A 12,223-nucleotide genomic window follows, 5' to 3' on the forward strand; every position below is an offset into this window, starting at 1 on the left:
ACAGGTATACTTTAAATCTTAAGGAATCTGATAAAAAATCGTATCTTAGAAATGATATCAGAGTGATACATTTGGCAAGGGCATTTGATTATTCAAAAAGTAATTGTCATCAGATTCACTGTGTACATCTTCACTGAAAATTAACTAATATAAGGTGATTTGGCAAATATATGGATTAGAAATTCAAAGTTTAGTGCCAGCTGTTTATAAGCCACTTAAAATATTAATAGTATGACAAAGATCAGTTTTAGTATTTTATTAAACCCATTAACGTTTGCTCATAAACAATTAAAACTAACTCTTAATTATTTGTTATAATAACAACAGGATATTCAATCGTTCTCTCAAGATAAGCCGCAAACAGTCTGTTATTTCTTAATTACCGATAAGATTCAATGCTTTCTTAATTTGGTTAAATAGAGCTTGATATTTCTTGTTGGAGTCGATCTCAAGTTCGCTCTCTAGAGTCCATGATTATATCTCCAACTGCAACTTTTTTTTATTTTATTACATTGCATATATAACTCTTACGGCTTCATTTCTCTATTGATTATGTACTGTATAATCATTTACTTTGCAAGATTTATTCATTATCGTTGTTATCAGTGTGTAAATGAAGTCGATAATGACCCGTTATCAATGTTTAAATGAGATCGATAATGAGAGCCGACCAAGCTCTCTCAAGCGTTCTTGTATAAACTGTGCTTTATCAAGACTACAATAACAACAACGATAATCTGTATTACCCAAGGTACCCAACTGATCGGTCAGTGTAACTCGTTTTTGCGTCTTTCAGCATCGTTCCGCTAAAAGTTTCTCCTAACAATTTGCATTACATATGTATATATATATATATTATTATATATATATATCTATATATATATATATATATATATATATATATATATATATATATGGCAAAATTTAATTGGCTCCGTTTATTAAGGTGATATCAACTGAACTAAAACATGAGCGGCCTCTGTTTGCCACACGAATTGGCAACCTGGTGCTGAATTTGGCTACAAGATGCTAAGAGATCTCAGAAAAACGAGCCCGTGTGACACCGCCCGAACAGCTGCTGGATGGTTACCTTAGCGCATAGTCTTCAGTGACTTCTCTCTTTTTCTTTTCTTCCTGTTTCTCTGTACACGCTTTTTTTATCATTCGGATCCTTCCGAAATCTATCTTTATTCTTTTCTGTTATATTATCATTTATCGTTATTCAAAATATATTCACCCTTTTCAATCTAAGAGAATTTTTATTTGTTTAAAACGTCCACGGAATGGAATGTACATTAATATTATTATTATATATTACAGGTATACTACACATGTAAGTAACCAAGCGTCTTTCTGGACACCTTGATATAGGTGCTGAATTCTTCTCATATGCCTGATAAAGAAAGAGAAAGAAAGAAAGAAAGAATTTTGTCGTTGCTAAGAATTCATCACCGCCAACCTTGACCCAACCACCCGGTTTACTGTTTTTTTTTTTCCTTTAACCGTCTTCTTATTTTTTTTTTTTATTAGTAACGGGACCTTCTGCTAAGCCCGCACAGGCCCTATAATTCCGGAAGCCAGGCCCCAACCCTCTTCACCTCCCCCCTCCCACCCACCCTCTCTCCTTGGTCCCCCAAGTTAAAGCGCTGTGTGAGCTGTGTAACACCTGGGCCTAAATATTTCTGCATTTTTGAGAAACGACAAGAAACTGGAGGAGATTTAAGAACCGTCTTTCAGCCATGTACCAGTGCTCAGAGAAGTAGATATTTTATTATATACTAGCCGGCACCAACGGCTAGCGCCTGGCGGCGGTCAACTATAGGCCTTCATTGTAGAACAGTAATATCATCGTTATTTGTCATCGGAGAGGAAAAGTAAGAGCATATTTGCAATCCTCATGAAAAGTTCTATCAGAATAACGCTTTATTTTCCCCTACAAATAATATTAAAGAGCTCTACATGGCCGGTTATCCGGCCGGATATTCGGATCAAATTGGCACTTGGATAAAAACCATCCCCTTATATCATCGTTATTTTTCATCGCAAAAGAAAAGTAAGAGCATATTTGCAATCATAGTGAAAATTTCAATCAGAATAAGGCTTTATATTTTTTCTACGAATAATAATAAAGAAGTTAGCATGGCCGGATATCCAGATCAAAACGGTAGCCGCTTAAAAACCATCATCTATACAATCTACATAAATGGTCCGACTTTAATTCGATCCGGTCTAGTAGTTTTGCCGTCTATAGCGAACATACACACATAATCCAATCGTTTGCTTTATATATAAGATTATTAACTGTAAAAATTTTTACATGGCATATACAATACCTAATATTTTCAAAACTGTCAGGGCAAACACTCATATGTTCATTGCACTAGCAACAAGTATTAAACATTTAAATGTAATCTCATCCCAGGTACAATCTGATGCACTTTTGTTATAAAGTGATTAAGCAGAGAGCAGGACTTGCTCCTCTGCTCAGAGTCTGAGAATAGGGCGTGTCTTCCTAGTCAAATCGTGCGCGAGCAAACCTTTATTTGTTGCATCAGTCGCCGACATCTGGGATCTGAAACTATATATATATTCTTTCCTCCGCTCATGTGCCAGTGCTTTCACTGTTTTGTCAGTATTGTAGTGATAAAGCTTATGAGTATTCTAAACGAACAAAGTCAAGCCTATTTTTGACGTGAGAAAAATCAGTTATGAAAGTAAACTCTTTCTACAAATGCCTGAAGTTTATCAACTTGAAAATGTATCGCTCAACCTCCTACAAGTACAACTACAGAGAGGACTTGTTTTGCTTTTTACGAATCAAAACCTACTTCAGCAACGCATAAGGGCCGGAACGATTGCTATCCTAGCATTGACAGTTTGTCTGAGTACTTAGAACTGCAGCGCTCATTTCGTGAAGAAGTTTATTCAAATGAAGTAAAGAAGAGGGGAGAATTCAATTACAAACCAAATCCTAAGGAAGACAAAGTGAGAAGAAATCACTGCAGACGAAAGGTTTGCTTTGCCCGCTTTCATAAACGATAACAATGATATGTTGCGTATTAGTACTGGTCCAGTATATAGAACAAAGGTGGCTGCAATTAACATTTTTATAAAATTATTTCACATTTTCAAACAATATTTCTTTACCTTTCATATACTATTTTCATTTTATATATGAGGGAATAATTAGTAGGCTAAGTTGACAATACAGTGGGCAGCATAGGACTAACCAAACTGAATAGTTTATACCTACTTCGGTACGGCATCCCCAACTGAATAGAGCGCAACGTTTGCTCAAGATCTTAAACAAGGATTTACCATTGATGTGTGTGTGTGTGTGTATATAGGTATATATATATATATATATATATATATATATATATATATATATATATATTATATATATGTGTGTGTTGTGTGTGTTGTGTGTGTGTGGTGTGTGTTTTTTTTTTGTTGGTGTTTGTGTGTGTGTATGTAATTATATATACGTATATGTATACATGTGTGTATGACATATGCAATTAAGTAAATGACACACAAGAGGAATTATATGTGAGAACCACCTCTACTCAGACCAGGAACCGAACCTGTAATGTATGTAGCCGAATGGACAGGCCGCTTATCGACCTAGCAAGAATAAGTTCCAATCCTGGTCAATTTAAATGTGCATATCACACATGATTCTCCTACTTCCCTTGAGTGTAAATTATTCCCAGATTAAGTATTCGATGAAGATTGGTTATTTTATGATAAATAACTAAATTCATAATCAAAATTCATGTCGGAAATCTACGAATTATATTATGATTATGTATCTATTGTTTATTTAATATATTTATTATATTTATTAATTATATATAATATATATAATATATATGTATATATACTATTATATATATATATATATATATATATATATATATATTATATATATATATATATGTGTGTGTGTATATATATATATAGATATATATTATATATATATATATATATATATATATATGTATCTATATATGTATATGTATATATAAATATTCCTGTGTGTACGTGCGAGCAAGTGTGCGTTTACGTTATCAGAATAGCAAATAGCATTTCAACGTGGCACGACCTACAGGAAGGGTAACGGAATGTGCACCGATTTGCTTTTGTTTGTTCATAAACAACAAGGGAAATGAAATATATTTCAAGGCTCACGTTGACAAAAAATGACAAATCCTTTAGGATGAATAGTATGCGTATCGTTTTACAAGGTACTACCAGTTATTAATTTCTTCAAGTGCAAATAGTAGCAAATGATTAAAATAAATATATAGAACAACCAGCCGGCATGTACATAAAAACACATCAACTCACACACGCACTATACTCAAATCACGCTAAACAATTGCCGTATTACTATCTTTTGAGGTTAAATAACTTAAATATAAAAAAAATAGGTAATTGTTACTCACCAACCGGAGATGATTTACAGCAGGTCACTTCCCACGAGACAAACTTTGTCCAGTACTTGATCTTGGGAGTCTCCCAGGGATCCGAGCCCCCCAAAACAAATTAGTCACACTTCGATCATTTTATAGGTCTGGCTGGTCTCACTGAAGACAGCATCGTTACGTCTCCGCCCTTACTGTTGACCTGTAATGTTAATGGTCATTATTCTTCTCATAACGTTGCCCTTCAGTAACTTCGACAAAAATAACTGGACCTCGACTGACAATACGATAAGACCACACATGACACTGCAGTGTTCGATTGACTGTATTGTTATTCTTCTCCAAACTTTGACCTCGAATAACTCCGACAATATCGAAGATTGGGCTTAAGATAACAGAACATTAGGACCATCATGTGTGACTGAAAACTTCCAAAGAGCCCTTTGGGCCAGGGACTGTCAAAAGACTATTTGACGTAAAGACTGTGTACCTATGCTGAAACCCTTCTAAATTTATCGATTATTAAAGATGAATTTAATTCCGAGTGGAGGCTAAAGAATTGCCGAGTGAAACATATCTTAAGACAGGGGACGAAGAGTATAAAATGATGGAAGCCTTAAAAACAGAAAAAAGGAAAGAAACAGAGAAACAAATAGAAAAGAATATTACTGCAACCACCCTTTCCGAAGATGACTTCTCCCAGATGTACTAGAATTAGGATAATTTTTCAATGTTCATATTTTCAAATTTAAATATTCATATGTGCTTTTAGAGGGCCTATTCCTGTTTTCAAAAATGTGTACTTTGAAAGTATTTCCTTATTTAAAATGCTTAAATGTGTAATTTGTAAAACTCTTCTCATTTTCAAAATATTTAAAATTCCATTTCAACGATCCATTCTTCTTGTTATCGTAAAAAGCTTAAGAAAAATAAAGAGAGAGAGAGAGAGAGAGAGAGAGAGAGAGAGAGAGAGAGAGAGAGAGAGATGGGGGGGGGTGGCGGGGTAAAATAAAAAAAAAATTCGAAAACATATTAAGATAAACAAATAACCACATAAATATAAAGACAAGGAATGCTTGAAAAATAGGTAAGAATAAACATAAGGTCGTGGATCACACTTCAAAGCTTAGTATAGATCTCTGCCAAATAGCAAATACAAAGTAAGTAATGACTAGTTCCGAATAAGCTGCCTTATGCTAGCACGGGCGTCTCACTAAAGTTTGGTAAGGTCCTGAAGTGTAAGAGAGGCCTGGAGTCTGACCTTGCAGGAAAAACATGAAGGAGATTTCAATGCGTCATAAGTAGTAATCTTCCTGAGGCGATGAGTTCTATACTTGTGACATAGGGATGGTGATGGTGGTTTAAGAATACATTTCCATTTATCTATTTGATAACCCTCTGTTAACAAGTAACTGCGGACGGTTGATGTCCTGGAGGCTTTCTACGCAAACGAGTTCATCAACGATTCAACAGGCAAAGTATGAATGTGGCAACTGCAATTTGGCTTGTTTTGGAGTCGATCCCTGCCGGAGAAAGTTTCAATATATATGTATACACACAAATATACATATTTATATACATTTATATGAGTGTGTATGTGTGTTCATCAAATAATTAGGCGGGATAGATAAAAATGTTACTCATTACTCCTTGATAACAAGAGACCCGCCATGATATTAACTGAAAATACAGATGGCAAAGGACTCGCCGTATTTCAAGTACAATATCATTTTTTACATACGCAATGAGCATACTTATATTGTTATGACAAACAAACTACGGGTTCGCTGGCATGAACTAATAAAAGCAAAAACTTCTCTGCTCTGACAAAAAACGTCGAGTAGGTACCATAGTTTCGCGATAACAACTAACAGTAAAGGTTTGTGAAATGATTTTCTGACATGTAAGATGGAAATTCCAGCTTTTATTTTTTATCTTCAAAAGTGTTTATAAGTGTTTCTCTCTCTCTCTCTCTCTCTCTCTCTATTCTAAATATAAAGATATCTTCCCCCCTTTCAACATTTCTCTATTTTGCCTGTCTGTCTTCCACTATCGACTTTATTCATAAAAAATTGTCCATTGAGCAATTTCTCTCGCTCTCTCTCTCTCTCTTCAAAATACAGAATTCAAAATGCTTCCTCATTATCACTTCTCTGTAACGTTTGTGAGAAGTAAAAATAGACTATCTGGCCTCTCTCGGCCTTCCTGCTTTAAAAGTACCGCATACACACACACACACACACACACACACACACACACACACACACACACACATATATATATATATATATATATATATATATTATATATATATATATATATAATGTGTGCATATATATATATGAGCTACTTTTAAACTAGGAAGGGCGAGACAGGAGGCATGAAAGTTTATTTTTACTTCTCACAATTAAGACAGAGAAGAGACAGTGAGAAAGCGGTCGACATGGAATATATCGCCAGTTTAAAGGTTTCGTTAAAGAGAGGATTTTGAATTCTGTATTTTGAAGAGAGAGAGAGAGAGAGAGAGAGAGAGAGAGAGAGAGAGAGAGAGAGAGGAGAAGAGCGCATTGGGGCACAAATTATCCGTTAAATCATAGGTTGAATCGTCTACTATATTAAGGTAACACATGCTTGCCTTATGCTGTTTTATATACATACACATATATATATATATATATATATATACATATTTATGTTATTTATGTATATATATAGTTATAGATATAAGTAAGTTTTTATATAAATACATGCACATTACATATATAATACATATATAAATATATATATAAATGTGTGTGTATACAAATATATATAATATATATATGTATATATATATATATATATATAGTGTGTGTGTGTGTGTGTGTGTGTGTGTGTGTGTGTGGTGTATGCATATACAAATGAAAATCTCATAAATATCTATATATACGTATGTAAACATACACACACATTTATATATATATATATATATATATATATATATATATATATATATATATATATATATATAATATATCACATAAGTCAAGCATGTTTTGCCTAAGTATAGTACACGATCTGACCTATGATTTAGTGCATAATTTGTGTCTCATTGCTCTAATTATAACGTTACTTATTAATGAGAATAACTGTGTAGTTAATTATTCAAGAGCACGTATGCACAAACGTACATACAGGTACATATATTACACAAATTAACGGTAAGATATGATAAACACTATGGTTCCTACCCTAAAGAATAAATGAGTATGGAACTTGATATCAAGAACTATCTATCAATAATAAAATAATAATAACAAATTAACCAATGTCGTCTGTAAAGGAGAAATTAATATATTCACATATCTGTATATATATATATATATATATATATATATATATATATATATATATATATATATAATATATATATATACTATATTCTCAAACATTACGCCACAGATAGGCTATCCTTTAAAATTAAATTCACTATTTATTTTAGCGAACTCGCTACTAAACGGACTTAGTGACTACCACGGTGGTGATTTCATATTATGTGAACCAAAGGGTTTTAACCCGCTAGGAAGTATCCACCTTTGCGGCATGTTTAGTACAAGCCCGTTGGGATTACCGTGAAAACATAATCAAAAGACTGAACATATCATAAAGATAATGACCCCAAGTAATATTAGTCCTAAATAAAATAAAAAAAACCCTAAAACCCTTTGGAGTCACTGTCTATTGAAGATACATAGATACAATACACACACACACACACACACACACACACACACACATATATATATATATATATATATATATATATATATATATATATATATATATAGTATATATATAGATTATAATTTATACCATATATCATTAGTTCCTCTCTGGAGGGGATGGCTCTAAAAAAACTCAGCCCTCAAGTTTCTAAGCTCACGTATTTGCTATGTATATTGTTGTGTAAATGCGCCAAGTAACTTGTGCACTAATTAATTGTATGCTCTCATGATACAGAAATAGCTAACTCACCCATTCCCCATTAGTCATCACACACACACACACACACACACACACACACACCAGTAAATAAGCTGGTGTTGATTCTTTTAGATACAAGTATTATTAAACCAATCAGCTTCCCATTCCTCCAACCTACTCCACCGGCGGTCCCCCATCCCCACTCCCTAGTCTCCAAAGCTGGAAAAGAAGAGGAGGAAGAAGACGCAAGGCTTCCGAATGGTTCAACTCGAACACAGTTCTCAGTAGTGAGACAACCATCAGAACGTTCGGAGCGTTTCCCTAAATCTCTCAAGACCGGCGACGTGTTCCTCGTCTTATGTTACAAGGTAAGTTACTTTTATTTTATATCTCTGATAAGCTCATGTTTGTATAACGATCTCAATTATGCCATTACTTGTTGAAAGGGAAAATTATTTGTAAAAGTGATAATAATTTCGATCACGTGATGCCTCTGTTTTCAACTTTTTAAAATTGAGTTTGAGATACAGCCGCGAACAATTTGAAGTTCTTATTTTATAACTTAAAGTTGTCGTGTGAAATCAGATTGTTTTACATCCCAAAATTATATCGATGAAGCCATTGTAAGCTAGTGACTTATTTCGAGTAGGTTGTGTTGTATCTTGTGTAGCCTAATCCGTTTCATTATTTACCCCCGTTGCCTAATCGAAAGGAATCAGTCTAAAAAGAAAGAAAAAAAAAACTAGATTTTACTAAGCATTCAAAAAAAATCCCACATTAGTGAGCCATGTGACACTGCGGTAACATTGACCTCCAGACGTTAAAAGGAAGGAACGAAATAGACTGGACACAAAAGTCATTAATCACCGTTAAGTTATGCTTGGTCAGTATGCACCAGGTGGCATATGGAACCGATAGCCAACTCTAGGCTAAATACATACATAGGCCAACACCCCCCTCCCTCTCTCCCTCATACCATTCCCCTCTCGAAGCACGTTTTAGTAAATTAGTTTTGAAATGGAGCTTATTATTATGGGACATTCCTGCGCTACTATTTAGTGTCTTAGGTTAACAGTTTTTTTTTTTTTTTTTTGACACTGCCGGTATAGATTATACTGGCTTGTGTAATGGGCTTACCGGAAGGTGAAATTTAAATGGACTTTGAGCAAATATTCTTCTTATTTTATTTTAAAAAACTGACTGAACACGTGTACTATATGTTTTTCAGTGCAGGGGATATTTTATCGAGTAGGCCTCAACACTTAAATAAGACATAATGGATTGCTTTCACAGACATTTTGAAAGTAATCAACAAAGAAGAAGGCTCATCAAACCCGTTTTCTTACCATCTCAGAAGAGTTGTTCAACATGCGGAAGTGGATCATAATCATCCAGTTTGCACATACACACACCAATGAAATGGCGCACATGAACGTCCCAACTTCCCAAGTCACTCGACGGTCGACTTTCCTTGACCGTGAAGAGGATGTTGATGGGCGAAGTTTATTTCCGAAACAATAGATATTTTATTTGCCTTTATTTGTTAGGTGATGATTTCTTGCTTTGCGTTTGAATTTGTTTTTGCCATGGTGATATTATGCACGATCATAATCGTACAAATCATCATGCAGGTTACGTTCACACCTTTGAATATGTGACTGAACAATGGATAACAAATTTTCAACTGTTCATGAAACATGGCGGTCTTAATGTAGGTCTGAGGCCTACTTGTAGTACCATTACAAACATGATTTATTCAATTAAATTAGGTGATCATTACTAAAGTAGGTGATTCAACAGCATGTGAAATAGACTCGTAAGCATTCAGAATTTTCGGAGAAGGAAGTCAGCCACACGCAAGTCTTACAATGTTATAGGCTTGTGAGACTGTGAAACCAGGGAATTCACGAAATCCCTGAAATGTTCAAATACATGAAATCACCATTTCACTTAGGGACATTTAATTCTCGAGGGGCTAGTATTAAACATGGCGAGACAGTGATTCATCCACACTGTTTCGCCATGTTTAGTACTAGTTCCTTGGGGATTAACGTGTAGATTAATCCCTGTTTTGCCGTTTTGTGCCAGCTAGTGATTCGTCGAATTCTTTGAAAATTTCAGGGATTTCGTGAAATCCCTAGTTTCACATTTTTTCTGTAACATATGTACTTCTTTTAGCAATGATTCTATTACCAAGTGACATTTCTGTGCTGTCGTCCAACAAATACCGTATACTTTGCGACAGTTAGCATTGTAATGCCAATATCATTATTCTAACTTAATTTCATGATACCAATAGTTATTGTGATCATAGCTGTAGATGTGTTCATAACATAAACATGATATATATCTGCATTTTGCGACTATTTAGGTAATTTTATTGCGCTTATGTCAATGATATATTACTCTAGACATAAGTTCCAAGAGTAAGGTACATTTGGTATAGGCCTACGTACAACACATTTGTAATAATGAGCTCAACTTAAAAGTGAAGCTTAGGCCGAAAGCATCCTTCCTCACAAGACGTGTTGGAGGTTCAAAATTAGATACGGTCAGCTTGATAGGCTTAAAGGACAACATCCTGGAGCCTGCGGACGCAAATACCCTCGGGTACCCACCTTGTGCATCCCTGTAAGTCCTGGGTATATCCCCAAGAAGGGAGATTATCACCGTCTCGTTACTAAAGATAACGGGGGTCCTGGTGATGGGTAAAAAAATCCTGAACGCGTCAGGATGACTGTCACCACAGTTTTTCAGTCTCAACTTTTCTTATTCTACTACTATTTAGTTAATATAGTATTAAGGGTAAACGAGCAGAGCATTCAGAATATCTTCATTTATTTGTTCATTTTGATTTAGGCTTAGTAGTAACAAACTTTCCAAACTGAAGGAATCGAGAAGTTAACAGGGTATTTTCACTAATATGTAGGTTCTAAAAGTACACACACACACACACACACACACACTATATATATATATATATATATATATATATATATATATATATATATATATATATATATATATATATATATATATATATATATATATATATATATTTATATATATAATCACAGGGGAGAATAAAACACTGGGTATAAATACTGATAACTTAAGCCTTTAATTTTCCAATCGACTAAATGAAGAACAAGGAACAGTGATATTTTTTTTTCGGTCAACTCTACTATATTATACATACATACATACATCCATTTATTTATACGCACATACTTATATGTTTTGCTATATGCTTGTCTGTTTTTAGAATATTATCAAGGGACTGTGGTCGAGATCAGTAGTTGATATCTGCATAGACCTAATAATTGCTTTATCTTTTTCGATGTTGCATACTGAAACTTATAATCGCTTGATATTTACATTGAAAGTGCCAGTGAACATGTTATTGCGTATGTGAGTGATGGAAATTCCACCAGTGCTTACGTATGCTGGTGACCTCCTTTTGTCAAGCTTAACGGTTAGTCTGGTCTTTGGGGTTTTGTAACCAAACATTATGTTATGCGAGACAGCTCTTCGGAAAGAACACGAGCTGTATCACCGACGAAAAAAGAAAAAGTATGTCACCCAATGCTGTAAACATCGCCGTGTATTTCCCTTCCTGCAAGTTATCGTGCAACCAAATCGCAGAAGTTATAAAAATGTTTGCGACTGCTGCGCTTGCACGCTTCTGTAGAGAGAAGTCGCCTTGGCCCTGACAATGAACGCTACTCGCATTCTCACGCAAGACACCGTTGTGCAATTTTCATGGTTGCAAGTTTAAATGTTGCTTCTCGCGATGACACCTCCAACCATTCTCCCACACTGTGTCATTT

General features: G+C 34.5%; 1 protein-coding gene across 4 annotated transcripts in view; it reads left to right on the forward strand.

Moving 5' to 3' along the window:
- Positions 1-8,660: 8,660 nt before the first annotated feature.
- The window catches only part of LOC135213603 (protein masquerade-like), a 71,841-nt gene continuing 68,278 nt past the window's right edge, over positions 8,661-12,223 (forward strand). For all 4 annotated transcript variants that reach the window (XM_064247623.1, XM_064247624.1, XM_064247625.1 and 1 more), the window contains exon 1: positions 8,661-8,761. The gene's annotated coding sequence lies outside the window, so the exon portion shown is untranslated. The remainder of the gene's footprint in view (positions 8,762-12,223) is intronic.

Source organism: Macrobrachium nipponense, chromosome 43 (assembly GCF_015104395.2).
Source record: "Macrobrachium nipponense isolate FS-2020 chromosome 43, ASM1510439v2, whole genome shotgun sequence".
NCBI lineage: Eukaryota > Metazoa > Arthropoda > Malacostraca > Decapoda > Palaemonidae > Macrobrachium > Macrobrachium nipponense.